The following is an 11,139-nucleotide window of genomic DNA, read 5'->3' on the forward strand; positions in this document are numbered from 1 at the left end:
AAACTGAGTGATTTTAATCACTCCATCATTTCACCCTAATCACTAGAGCCCTGCGCAAATACAAAATTTGTCTGTGCATCCGATCTGCAAACATGGTCCGTGGATATCCGCGGATAACAGCAGATTTGCATGTCTCTACTAATTACTATGTTGAATTACAAAGCTGAATAAATAACTTTTAAAAAGTCAGTGTTTTAGTAAAAAAGAATAGTTAACAAATGGTAGGAACGTGGCCATTTTGAAAGGCTGATGCTACAGAACAGAAGAGAGAATTCAGATCCTACTTGAAAGCACTGGAAATCAAGGGGCTTTCAAAATGGCTGGGTTTTGTTTGTTTGTAACTGGCTAACTGGATACAATCATCTATTAAATTACTAAAAATTGTCAAAAGAAAGAGAGAGCTAGAACTTACAGTATCACAAACACAACTATGAAAATCTCCAATTTCCAACCCTTTCCAATAGGATCCAAGTTTTCCACCCTTATGTCTGGCCCCTGCTGGGAAGCACACTGCTGCATCATTTAAAGTGACATCCCCATTGTGAGAAAGAGAGAGAGAGACCAACACAACTCACTGAATGTAGATACGGGAACAGTGACAAGTGTTTGCAAGAACTGTTTTGAAAATTCTGATTAGATTTAGTAACTGTTTATTTCAGTATCTAAGGTATCATTACAAATCACTAATGTGTAGCCTCTTATCCAATGTGCATTACTATGTTCTTAAATGCTTCTCAGTGTCTTTCCTTTTTTTGTCCAAAGGTTACTATTTCTCTCCTTTTATGGGAGTTCACATGCCTGTCTCCTTTTATATCCCTCCTTCTGTCATCCCCACTCTTTCCTGTGCACATTGGATGTTGAAATCTGCGTCAGAAAAATGCAGGTCCATGGATTTAAACATAGATGTCTGAAAATGCTAATTCAGTAACTCTGATGGGCACTGGAGAAGCCAGCGAAGGAAAAGAAAAATTGTCTTTCCTCGTTAAAATCAATGTATCTAGGTCTGGAGGCTGCTACAGGCCAAGGGGTCTAGCACATGGGAAACACAATTCTAAGTTCAGTAAAGAAAATAGCTGATATACCCCTCCTCATCTACACTTGTTGCTTCAACACCAAACCACATGAACCTCATGGGATTGAATTTTTTATTATTATTTACTATTTATATTACAGTAGTGCCCAGATGCCCCAATCCCCATTGTACTAGGTGCTGTACAAGTACATACAAAGACATAGTCCCTGTAGTGAAGATATTTAGCTCTTGCTGATCAAGACAGAAAGGTAGAGTATTCTTATCGGAAAAAGGAGGATTCAGTCTCTTTGTTTTACCTAGATATTTACACCACATTTATCCCCCTGGTGTCTGCTGCTGCCATTAGATCTAGAAGCTAAGCCTCCAGGTAGATGAGGCTTAGGCTTGACAGGATTACATATTTTTATATATATATAATTTTGACACATAATTTTTTTGACATTTATTTATAAGCATCTTTTCTATTTTTTTCTATTTCAGTTTTCACAGTTGTGGGAAATTATGCAGAGGTCAGACAATAACTATTTAATGATAGTAAACAGATTCAAAAAGTTAAAACTTTATAACCATTAAAACACAAATTGTCAACATCAAATGCCAAAATATACAAAGCAAACATCTTTAAATCAGACTCTAATAAGTTCTCAAGCAGCATTTTTCATACTTTGCCTATTTGTAAATTTTTATTATTGATGGAAATATTTTTTCATTGGTTTGTGTATGTACAGTGAAATTGACATTTCCGGACATTTCCCAATAAACTCTAATCCTTCCCAGCCTAATTATGCTGGAATCCTGTGGACATCCTATCTATGCAGGAAGATCACATTAGCACTAGGTAGATACTTTAATTTGCTGCTCAGCAGTTCTCTGCAGGCTGATAATTTTGGCTTTTTTTGTTTTGATTTTCCAGGACAAAGTGCTAAGGGGTGGTTGATGAGAAAGGAAGCTGAGCACAATCTTCTCCTCACTCTCAGAGCTTGTATGAAATCAACTTTGGGCACCAGGCCTTCACCTTTCATCATCCAGTATCAACATTCACCACAAACTAGATCTCACTGGTCAGTAGCCATTCACCTCCCTGAAACTGACTGTTCACAATTTTGGCATCACCTCTCAGTACCTGTCTCTGTGCCAAATGACAGAGAAATCTACAACTCAAGTTGCCAGAGGGAAGAGAAGATGAAACACTGTCACTTTTATTTTGTATTTGTTTTTCTTACATTGTGAGTGTGTGGCAAGCCATGACTTATATACTGTATGCACTTTATTTTATTTAATAACCAATTCTATTTAAAACTGAGGTTTGGTTTTCAGCGCCCCCCTTCTGCTTAAGGACTGACATGATACTGCACCCTCCAGGAAAGCATGATAGAAGTGTTTAAGGGTTTATGGGGAGTGCTTATCTTGTAGCTTTGTAGTTAATATGGGCAACTGCCAGATTAGAAGGTAGTAGGGAGGGGGTTCCTGTCTCCTCATGAGAAAGGGTGATGGAAGAGATAGGTTTTATGGGGTGGTGTTCAAGTGTAGTTTTGTAGGTGGCTGAGAAATTGAAGGGTGTTGGGTAAGGTGGATTATACTAGAGCCTCAAAATGGCTGAAGAGTTGGCAAGGATGCAAGAACATACTGTCGTACTGTCATCTGGTAGACAATGGGGCATTGAGGAGGTAGAGTGTTAAGGAGTTACACTGTGGTTCATGGATAATTTTGAAAGGCTCAGAATGACTCATTGGTGCCACTGTGTTATTAAGGAGGTCACCATTTCCTCCTTTTGGATTTAGCAGGCACAAGTGGCAGGCAGCACGTTAACTCTGTGGAGATTAGGCTTTCCTGAGTAAGATACTGGATTGAATGGATATGAATGCCATTTGAAGGGATGCTGGCAAAGTGCCAGGTCTGCTTCTTAAGACCCAGTAGCAACTGGTACCTACTTGGTCAAGTGAGCTAATGGCACCTAAAATCACATGCACCAGGCAGGGTTAGGAGGGGCATTCAAACATGGTAATCCTCCTTGTCTACCTAACCCACCAAGAATTTGCTAGCACATGTGAGGACATTTGTGTAAAGACTTCTGGGCTAGTTAGGGTTGAACATCCAGGTTTCCTCTGAGATCCTTTCACTTTCCGAACAACGCCCTCTGTTCTCTTAACCTTCCAAAGCCTTCTGCTTGCATAAGAAGATACAGTAGTGACTTTCCAGGAATCTGCCACATTAGGTTCTTTTGTTTTAGCCTTAAGACAAGACACCTTTCATAAGAAGTTGACTAATCCTCTACTAGGGTAAATCAGAATAGCTTCATTGATTTCAACAGAAACATTCTAATTTACATTAAGGGCCTGGCTCAAAAATGTCATCCAATTAAAGAAAAGATGGGAAGTGGGCTTGAGAGATTACATTACATACTTTCAGGCTGATGACTTACAGAGAAGGGGGACTGTCCTCATTTTCAAACCTGGCCCTGAGATGTGAAGCAGTTTCATCCTTTCCATTGAAGGGAGATGTGAATGTGTGTGTGGATGTGTGCATGGAGATTTATTTGGTTTCCCCGCAAGAAGTGTTGCTAACCCAAATGACAGACTGCTTTACTGATGAGATTGGCATGAGTGCACTGGAATGCTGTTTTAATAAACTAATATTTTCACAGAGAGATGTTCTGGTTTTCCCCGAAATTCAGAGCCAATGCATTCAGCTGGCTTTCACTCAAGAAGACAGAGTTAGGCAATCTCTTCTGTGTGCCAAATTTGTGATAGTTCACTGACCCATCCTGAGGCTGTTAGCAAGAGAAGGAGCAGAAGATCGCATGCTATAATCATGTTTTATTAGAAACAATTTTCCTGCAGTTTAGAGCTAAAGTTACAGATAAAGTGGGTTATAAAACTGCTTCAATTCCTGGAAGTTCTTCTAGCTCATTAAAGGGTGAATTTCCACATCCCATGAGATACTGGGTTGGAGGAGCAGCTGGATCAGGGGACCAGTAATTGGTTATAAACTCATTTATATCTAGCACCCTGACCTCACTTTGAACCAGATTAGAATTTTAAAATAATTAGCAGTATATAGCTTGGTAGCCTATGTAAAAAGGAGATGGTAATCTCAGTCCAATTCCCAGAAGGTTCACAACCAAAATATTCCCTTCTTCCTGGAGCTTGTTTCTCCAAGTCAGAATTAAGGCACCATGGGTGGGGTAGTATGCAAAAGTTTCACTGCTTCCTGACCCCACTTCTACAGCTAAAGAGAGGAGTTCACTTTCAATTGTGGTACACTTAGCATCTTGTGCTAGGCTAAATTCAGCATCAGGAAAAACTGCTGTTTAATTCACCCTCTTCCTTTCTTTCCCCCAAGCTCACATAATTTAGCATGTAATAAGTAGTGCATACGGAGGAACATGATAATGGGCTTCATGGAACGTACTGTCCGATGGTCCATGCTATTAACATTAAGTTTCCTTAATTAAGTACAGGATGTTCATTCTGTCTAAAACCAGTTTGTTCCAATTGTTGGAGAATCATGACTATTTATTTCTTCTGTACAAGGGTTATATATATAGGGGAAGGTGGAGGTGATTGAAAAATTGAAGTGTAAGGATTATTTTTGTTAAATAAAAGTTGTAAGGAGGAAAAGACAAAGTTCCAATTTGTTACCATTTCTCTCTCTTGAGGATGGCTGGAAAGGTCTTTGAAAGGGAGTCGTAACCTTTGGCTTCTCTACCAAGAGCAGCAGCGGAGTTGGGTAGGAATTTTATTTCTTGCCCTCCACATTAGTCTTCCCAAGTCCATCCTACTCTTGGTAGGAATGTTAACACCAGCTCATTTAACAGACTCATCAACCTCACTGTGAATCACTATTAAGAATTTGGCCCATGTCCACAAGTTCTATCCTGTACCTGGCCTTGCAAGTCAAGACTATTTAAAAACAAAAAACTTACATATTATTTTAAGGAAATATATGAGCCACCACACTCCTCTGTGCTCTGACTTGGCTAACCGAGCTCATGGGAAGTTTGCAGGGATTACATAGCCTAATACCTACTTAGTAAACCGAGGTTGGATCTCTTCATGCTGATGACAAAGGCCATTCATTTCTGCTTGCAAGAATAGTAACAAAAATATTATAGAAGCCAGCGAAGAGCAGTCAGTCACTCTAAGGCAGTGGTTCCCAAACTGGGGTTTGCAAACCCCTGGTAGTTCGCAGAATGTTACAGGGGGTTCACCAGAAAAATTTCACTAATGGCAGCCACGGGACCCTGGGCATTGGAGGCAGCAGGTGGGACCCGGTTGCAAGGCAGACAGCCCGAGCCCCAGGGAGAGCGGGGCAGGGCAGTTGCGGCTGGCAGCCCGAGCCCTGCCCCCGTGAGCGGGGGAGCCAGCCACCTGAATCCCAGCGCTCTGCGCAGGGCTAGCAGCTCAAGCCCCAGGGAGAGTGGGGCTGGCAGCCCGAGCCCTGGCAGTCAGCAGGACCTGCAGCCGGAGCTCAGTTGACCAGGGCAGTCAACGGAGTCCAGCAGCAGGAGCCCGACAGAGTGCGGAGGAAATTTAAACTTAAATCCCTAGAAATATTCATTTTTAGGAGGTGGTTCATGAGATTTGATAATTTAGTGAAAGGGGTTCAGGGTCTGTTAAAGTTCGGGAACCACTGTTCTAAGTCATCTGCTTACAGAGGTATTTGTTTTCTCTCAACACTGGCTGACAGCCCTGTGATTCTTTCACAGTGTACTTTGGGACTTCCAGTTAGAGGGAAAACAGCAGGGACCCTTTCAGATGGAGTACAGTCTTGCTACCAAGAGAACAGCTTGTTTATGGATAGTTACTTCCACAGTTTGAAAGATTCAGCACCAGCCTGGTGAGCTAAGCACTGCAGTTAAAACCAGTACTGAAAACGATCTCTCAGGCTTTGACGTACTGAAGTCTTGCCTCCGAGATCTGCTGACAAAGAAAACTAGGGGTGGCAATGGTGAAACAGCCCACAGAGAAAGACACCCCCCTACACAGCTCACCTGGAATGGTCAGGCGGTCATTCTATAAACCCCTGTGGGTCTGTAAGTTCAGGGGAAGCAAATGAGAATGCTAGACAGCAGCTCAAGCTCAGTAGCCCCAGCTATGACTACGTTAATACCCAATTTCAGAGGGATACTGCACAGATTAGTGAGAACAATGCCCCAGACACATGCTGAGTATTATTTAAAAGGAGAAGTTATTTCATAGTAAAAAGGAGCATTACTGATTTTCCACACCAGTTCTCTGCCCTGGACAAGTTGGCTGCAAGTGGTTTATGAGCCTGAACCTAAAATGCCTTTAAATATAAAAATGTTTTTCACTGAAAGTACAAAATGTAAGCACTAACAGTGTTTTATTTAGTTATACAGTAGGGGACCTACGTACAGCTAATCGCAGGCACGGAGCTAGTGTTGAGTATGGAAATACTGTACTGTTTAAAAAACTGCCAATAGTCTTCTTTAACAGACTCTGCACAACAATGATGGTTTAAACAATTCACCTATGGAGAGAACTCCCCTCACGCAGTTGCTGCATACAAACCCATCATTGACTTCAAATAGGGATTTCTACAGCTGTTACACCAGGTTACTGTAACAAGCAGGTGAGGTTAGATTCACAAGAGGATTCAGGTGCCTGACACTTTTGGCACCTAAATCCCAGAATCAGGCCCTACTGGGATTCACAACCCTGACCTCCACTCTGCTGCCCCCAACTGCAGTATGTGCCTAACTCACCTGCAGGACCCAATCCACTAAGCATGTCCAAACTTTACCCACTAAATCTGGCCCCTATAAGTGAGGCGCAGCAACCACCACAGCTCGTAACTTTTAGCCCACTGCTTAGGCTACCCCCAGCAATGTGGGAGACACCCCATTTGAGTGTCCCCGCTCCACCTGAGGGGAAGAACGGATTTGAACTAGGGTCTGCCACCTCTCAGGTGAGTGCTCTAGCCACCAGGTTATGGGATATTCTGATGTGGAACTCCCTCCACCTCTGCAGTGAAGGCTTGTATTTGCCTGTGAATTTCACCTAGTGACCATATTGATTATTTTAGTTTTGCCAGCTGCTTTTCATACAGCTGACCAGGCTGTAGGCGATGTCAGGCATTGACAGAGTTGTGTCCTGGTGGCTCCATTTCTTTCCCTGGAAGAGAACCATGAGAGTAGTAATAAGTGACTGCTCTTTCAGAATTTTCTTAACAGAAAAGGATCAAGGCTCTAGTCCACAAAACACAATACATTCAGAATTAGGGGCTAAAGCAACATGGCCTGATGTTGTCCCTGAAAAGAAAAAAAAAGTGTTAATATGGTCTAGAAGAGCAATTTAGAGGCAACTTGATATTTGTTTATTCTCCCTAGCAGTCACCATATCAAATTTACTGTTTATAAATACATCTTTCAGCACCAAGCTAGACTTGATATAATAAAAAAAATCTGTTCTCTGTTCCATACAACAATAAAACATTCTTTGATCAGAACGAAGTTGACAGGTTCTTAAAACAAGAGGAGGACTAAAATAAAGCTTTAATCCCTATAGCTGTATTAGTATTGCAGGACCGTCAGTAACCAACAGCATCAGCAAAGTCAGATGGCTATGCTGTAGCTGTGGTAGTGCACAGAATGGACTTTCATCTTGAATGGTTCCTTGCAAGTCTTCTTCCTGCAGCAAGTGTCAATATGGATGGATTTAGGCTTTTTTAATGCCTCAAAATTGCATCTTTCAACCTCATTCATAGCTGACCTCATGCTCTATTTTCTTCAACCTCAGCTCTGTCTACCTTCTGACTAAGCATACCTTCTTCTGCACACTGGACATGACACCACCACTGCAGTCATCTTGTTCTCAACTGGGGGAAGACTGAGACTCTGTGGGATTATCTAAGCATCTCCTAATTTGAGATCAAAAAATCAAGCCAATGTATGGTAAGAACACGCTGTAACTTTGGACACAGAAAGTTTAGTTTCCTCCCCTGAGCTGTTTTTCACACTACCATGTTGAATGTGTCAGTAACCAACACTCAGTAAATTAAAAGTCACAACAGGATTTGTCAGGAGATAACAGCAGTCCCATTCTTATAACCACATTTTTTAAAAGGAACACTGCAAGGTAAAAGGCTATTTGGAAGATTATAGTGTTAGCTACACCACATTTGATTATTAAACAAAGCATTTTAAGATTTAACTTAGCAGAATGGCTGAAATGTTTAGTCTCTGAAATTCAGTTTGGGCAATGAAGATAAGACTATTTACTTCCACTCTTGAGTTTGCATTCATTAGAATTTAAACAGAAAGCTGGCCTTAACCTTTACTAGAATACCACTTCAGTGTTTGGGCTGGGAATAGTGCACAGAAATGGCTGTCTAAAGAAACTGATTCCACTGGAATTTCTAAAAAAAATTTTCAAGGAACAAGTTCTCAGGAATTTAGGATTTGTAATATTTTCCCCCTCAGACGTAAACAAGTCTGAGGCCGAATCTGACCTGCTAGTGTTCTTTTAACCAACATGGTTCTTTTCTAATTTGCGCAACTAATTTTTTTCCCCCCTTTATAGTGGCATGGGAAAGGTTGAAATGCATTATAACGGGCCAGAGTCAGTGCTGTGCAGATCATTTCACAATGTAGCATGGATTTAAAAAAAAAAACCTGTCAAATTGAACAAGCTAGTGCACATGCTATGTAGTTAAGGAATTAAAATAGGAGATTCTAGACACAGATGACTCAGCTTCAGCCCAAAGACAGCACAGCACGGCTGTAAATCCAGACCTTCATGACCCAATATATTAGCAATCCAGCTATTACACCTTGTGCAGTAAGCCCATTTCCTAAGAAATCCATAAAATTCTGGATGAAAATGTTAGCTTGCACATGGAAACCAATTCTGACTAGTCATTTCAGTAATTAAGTATTCTTAAGGGTACCTAGTCAGAAAAATGTCTTATTTCTTAACTCTCAAGAGACCAAAAGCAGTAAGAGGACAAACAGACTTATGAACTTCCTCATTCCTGCATTGCATTCCCAGATGAAGAAACCATTGCATCCCGGGTACCACCTGATAACTTCTAAATCTGGTATCCGGATTCCTTGCTCCTGTCTGAAGGTTTTTCAAACATCTATAAAGCTTTTTAAAAAGGCAAATGAATGTATTAAAGCTACTAAAATTGCTCTGACAATCATGACCAGCGTCTTGGAAATCATCTATGACAAGGCTGAAACGGAGAAACTGCTTTGGAAGCTTTAAATTGCACATTTTCTCTTTGTACATTTGGTAGCATAGCAGTAAAGTTAATGGAATGCTCTAATAACCATTTGTAACAGCTTCAGAGATAAATGTCTCTGCTTTGCCTCAGTCTTATTCCACCAGCAAGCAGGACATCACTGAACAAACTCTTTGTACAAGAACAAATTTCATTCACGCTTCATGCAAGGACGCTGAAGATGGTTTTGTCCTATTTAGTACAATAGCAATTCAACCATATTCAGTACCAGTTCAGGGGAGCTGAATTGTCAGCAATGGGTCGATTTCATAGAGCAAATTACTACTGTACTATACTCTAGACACTTTCCTGTAAATGCCTCTGAACAGATGAAGAGCTTTAAGTTGTCACTGAGTACAGGGCATCTCTCCACAGTAACAGGACAAGTTGGAAAGTGGCCACAAAGGAGGGGAAATGAATTGAATTAAATGGGCTGTCTGCTTTACTGAACAGCACTTTATTAATCTTCAGAGAGCAATGGTTTTTAAAGAGGAAAATACTAAGTGTATGTATCTCCAAAATATATTCCTTGTTTCACTTGAGACTGCCCCCGCAATTTCTGATCAGAGCAGCAGCCAGACACTTCCTATTAGTGAAGTTCTGATCTATGTAGATTTCCATCTAGTCCTTTATGCTGGAAATGGCCCACCTTGATTATCATACACATTGTAAGGAGAGTGGTCAGTTTGGATGAGCTATTACCAGCAGGAGAGTGGGGTGGGGGGAGGTATTGTTTCATGGTCTCTGTGTATATAATGTCTTCTGCAGTTTCCACAGTATGCATCCAATGAAGTGAGCTGTAGCTCACGAAAGCTTATGGTCAAACTGGTTAGTCTCTAAGGTGCCACAAGTACTCCTTTTCTTTTTGCATCTAGTCCTTGTTTTTTGTCTCTGAAGGGTTCTTTTGTTTTTGTTTTTTGGGGGAGGGGGTTGGTTTTTAATTAAAAAGCAAATTCCCTTACACCAACCTTGCCCTATTGGCCTGCTTTTAGTGCCAAATCCCAGGAACAGTCTAAACTCTACTGGCACCATGGAATGAGTGTTTTTTCTCTTCCACACCCATCTCCCTTAGAATACTGAAGGCAAATCCCAGATCAAACCAGTACACAGGCAGCATTTCAAATAATCATCCTTCTCCAACCCCATGCAGAGCTGTAATCTCTAACAGAGGCCCCTGGTTAATGAAAACTATAACTGGGAAGAATTACAAGCATCTCCCTCCCCAGGATTTGGAGCTTACATCTCTGGGTTTGCCTGCAGGAAATGGAGAACACAAACTTCATGTCCAGGTATGGGTCAAGTGGTTCAGCAAATGAAAACAGCCAAACTGTAGAACCAATGCAATCTGAACTAGAAGCCACACCTCAGAACTGTTTGTCTTGGCTACAAGTGAAAGTGCTGCTGCCAGACCCTCTGCTACCCCATCTCCCCATCCCCACAGCCCATATAAAAAACTAGAAATAATTGTTCTTTGCTTGTTTAATGACCTATTCACAGGGTCAGGCATATTGTGATAGCATTGCTCTGCAGATAATTACAGAGTTCTATTTTTAGATGCTTACCAACATAGGCAAGTTTGACCTCTGTGCCTGGTCTCCTCCCCACCAAAAACTACTATACTCTCCCTCTTCTGTCAAGTACCATTAAAGCCACAAGCATTCCGACCTCCTCCCAGTCCACAGAGGTAAGTTAAACACAATGTCCTTTCCCACCCATATTCACCAAGCCCACATGGACCACAAAGAAAGTCAAAGTCCCTTTCCTCTGTGCCTCATCTTCACTCGTGTTCCCAAAAAGTTTGGCAAGATTAAAAGTTAGGCAGAAATCTCAATGTATTTTTGTTCCCCTTCCCCTCCCCC

At 41.4% G+C, this 11,139-nt stretch overlaps 1 protein-coding gene across 5 annotated transcripts in view; it reads left to right on the forward strand.

Moving 5' to 3' along the window:
• The window catches only part of CCDC9B (coiled-coil domain containing 9B), a 152,571-nt gene extending 146,233 nt beyond the window's left edge, over positions 1-6,338 (forward strand). For all 5 annotated transcript variants that reach the window (XM_084630649.1, XM_084630651.1, XM_084630647.1 and 2 more), the window contains one exon: positions 1,947-6,338. The gene's annotated coding sequence lies outside the window, so the exon portion shown is untranslated. The remainder of the gene's footprint in view (positions 1-1,946) is intronic.
• Positions 6,339-11,139: the final 4,801 nt, after the last annotated feature.

This window comes from Lepidochelys olivacea (assembly GCF_965140295.1).
Source record: "Lepidochelys olivacea isolate rLepOli2 genome assembly, chromosome: 6".
In the NCBI taxonomy this organism is placed as follows: domain Eukaryota; kingdom Metazoa; phylum Chordata; order Testudines; family Cheloniidae; genus Lepidochelys; species Lepidochelys olivacea.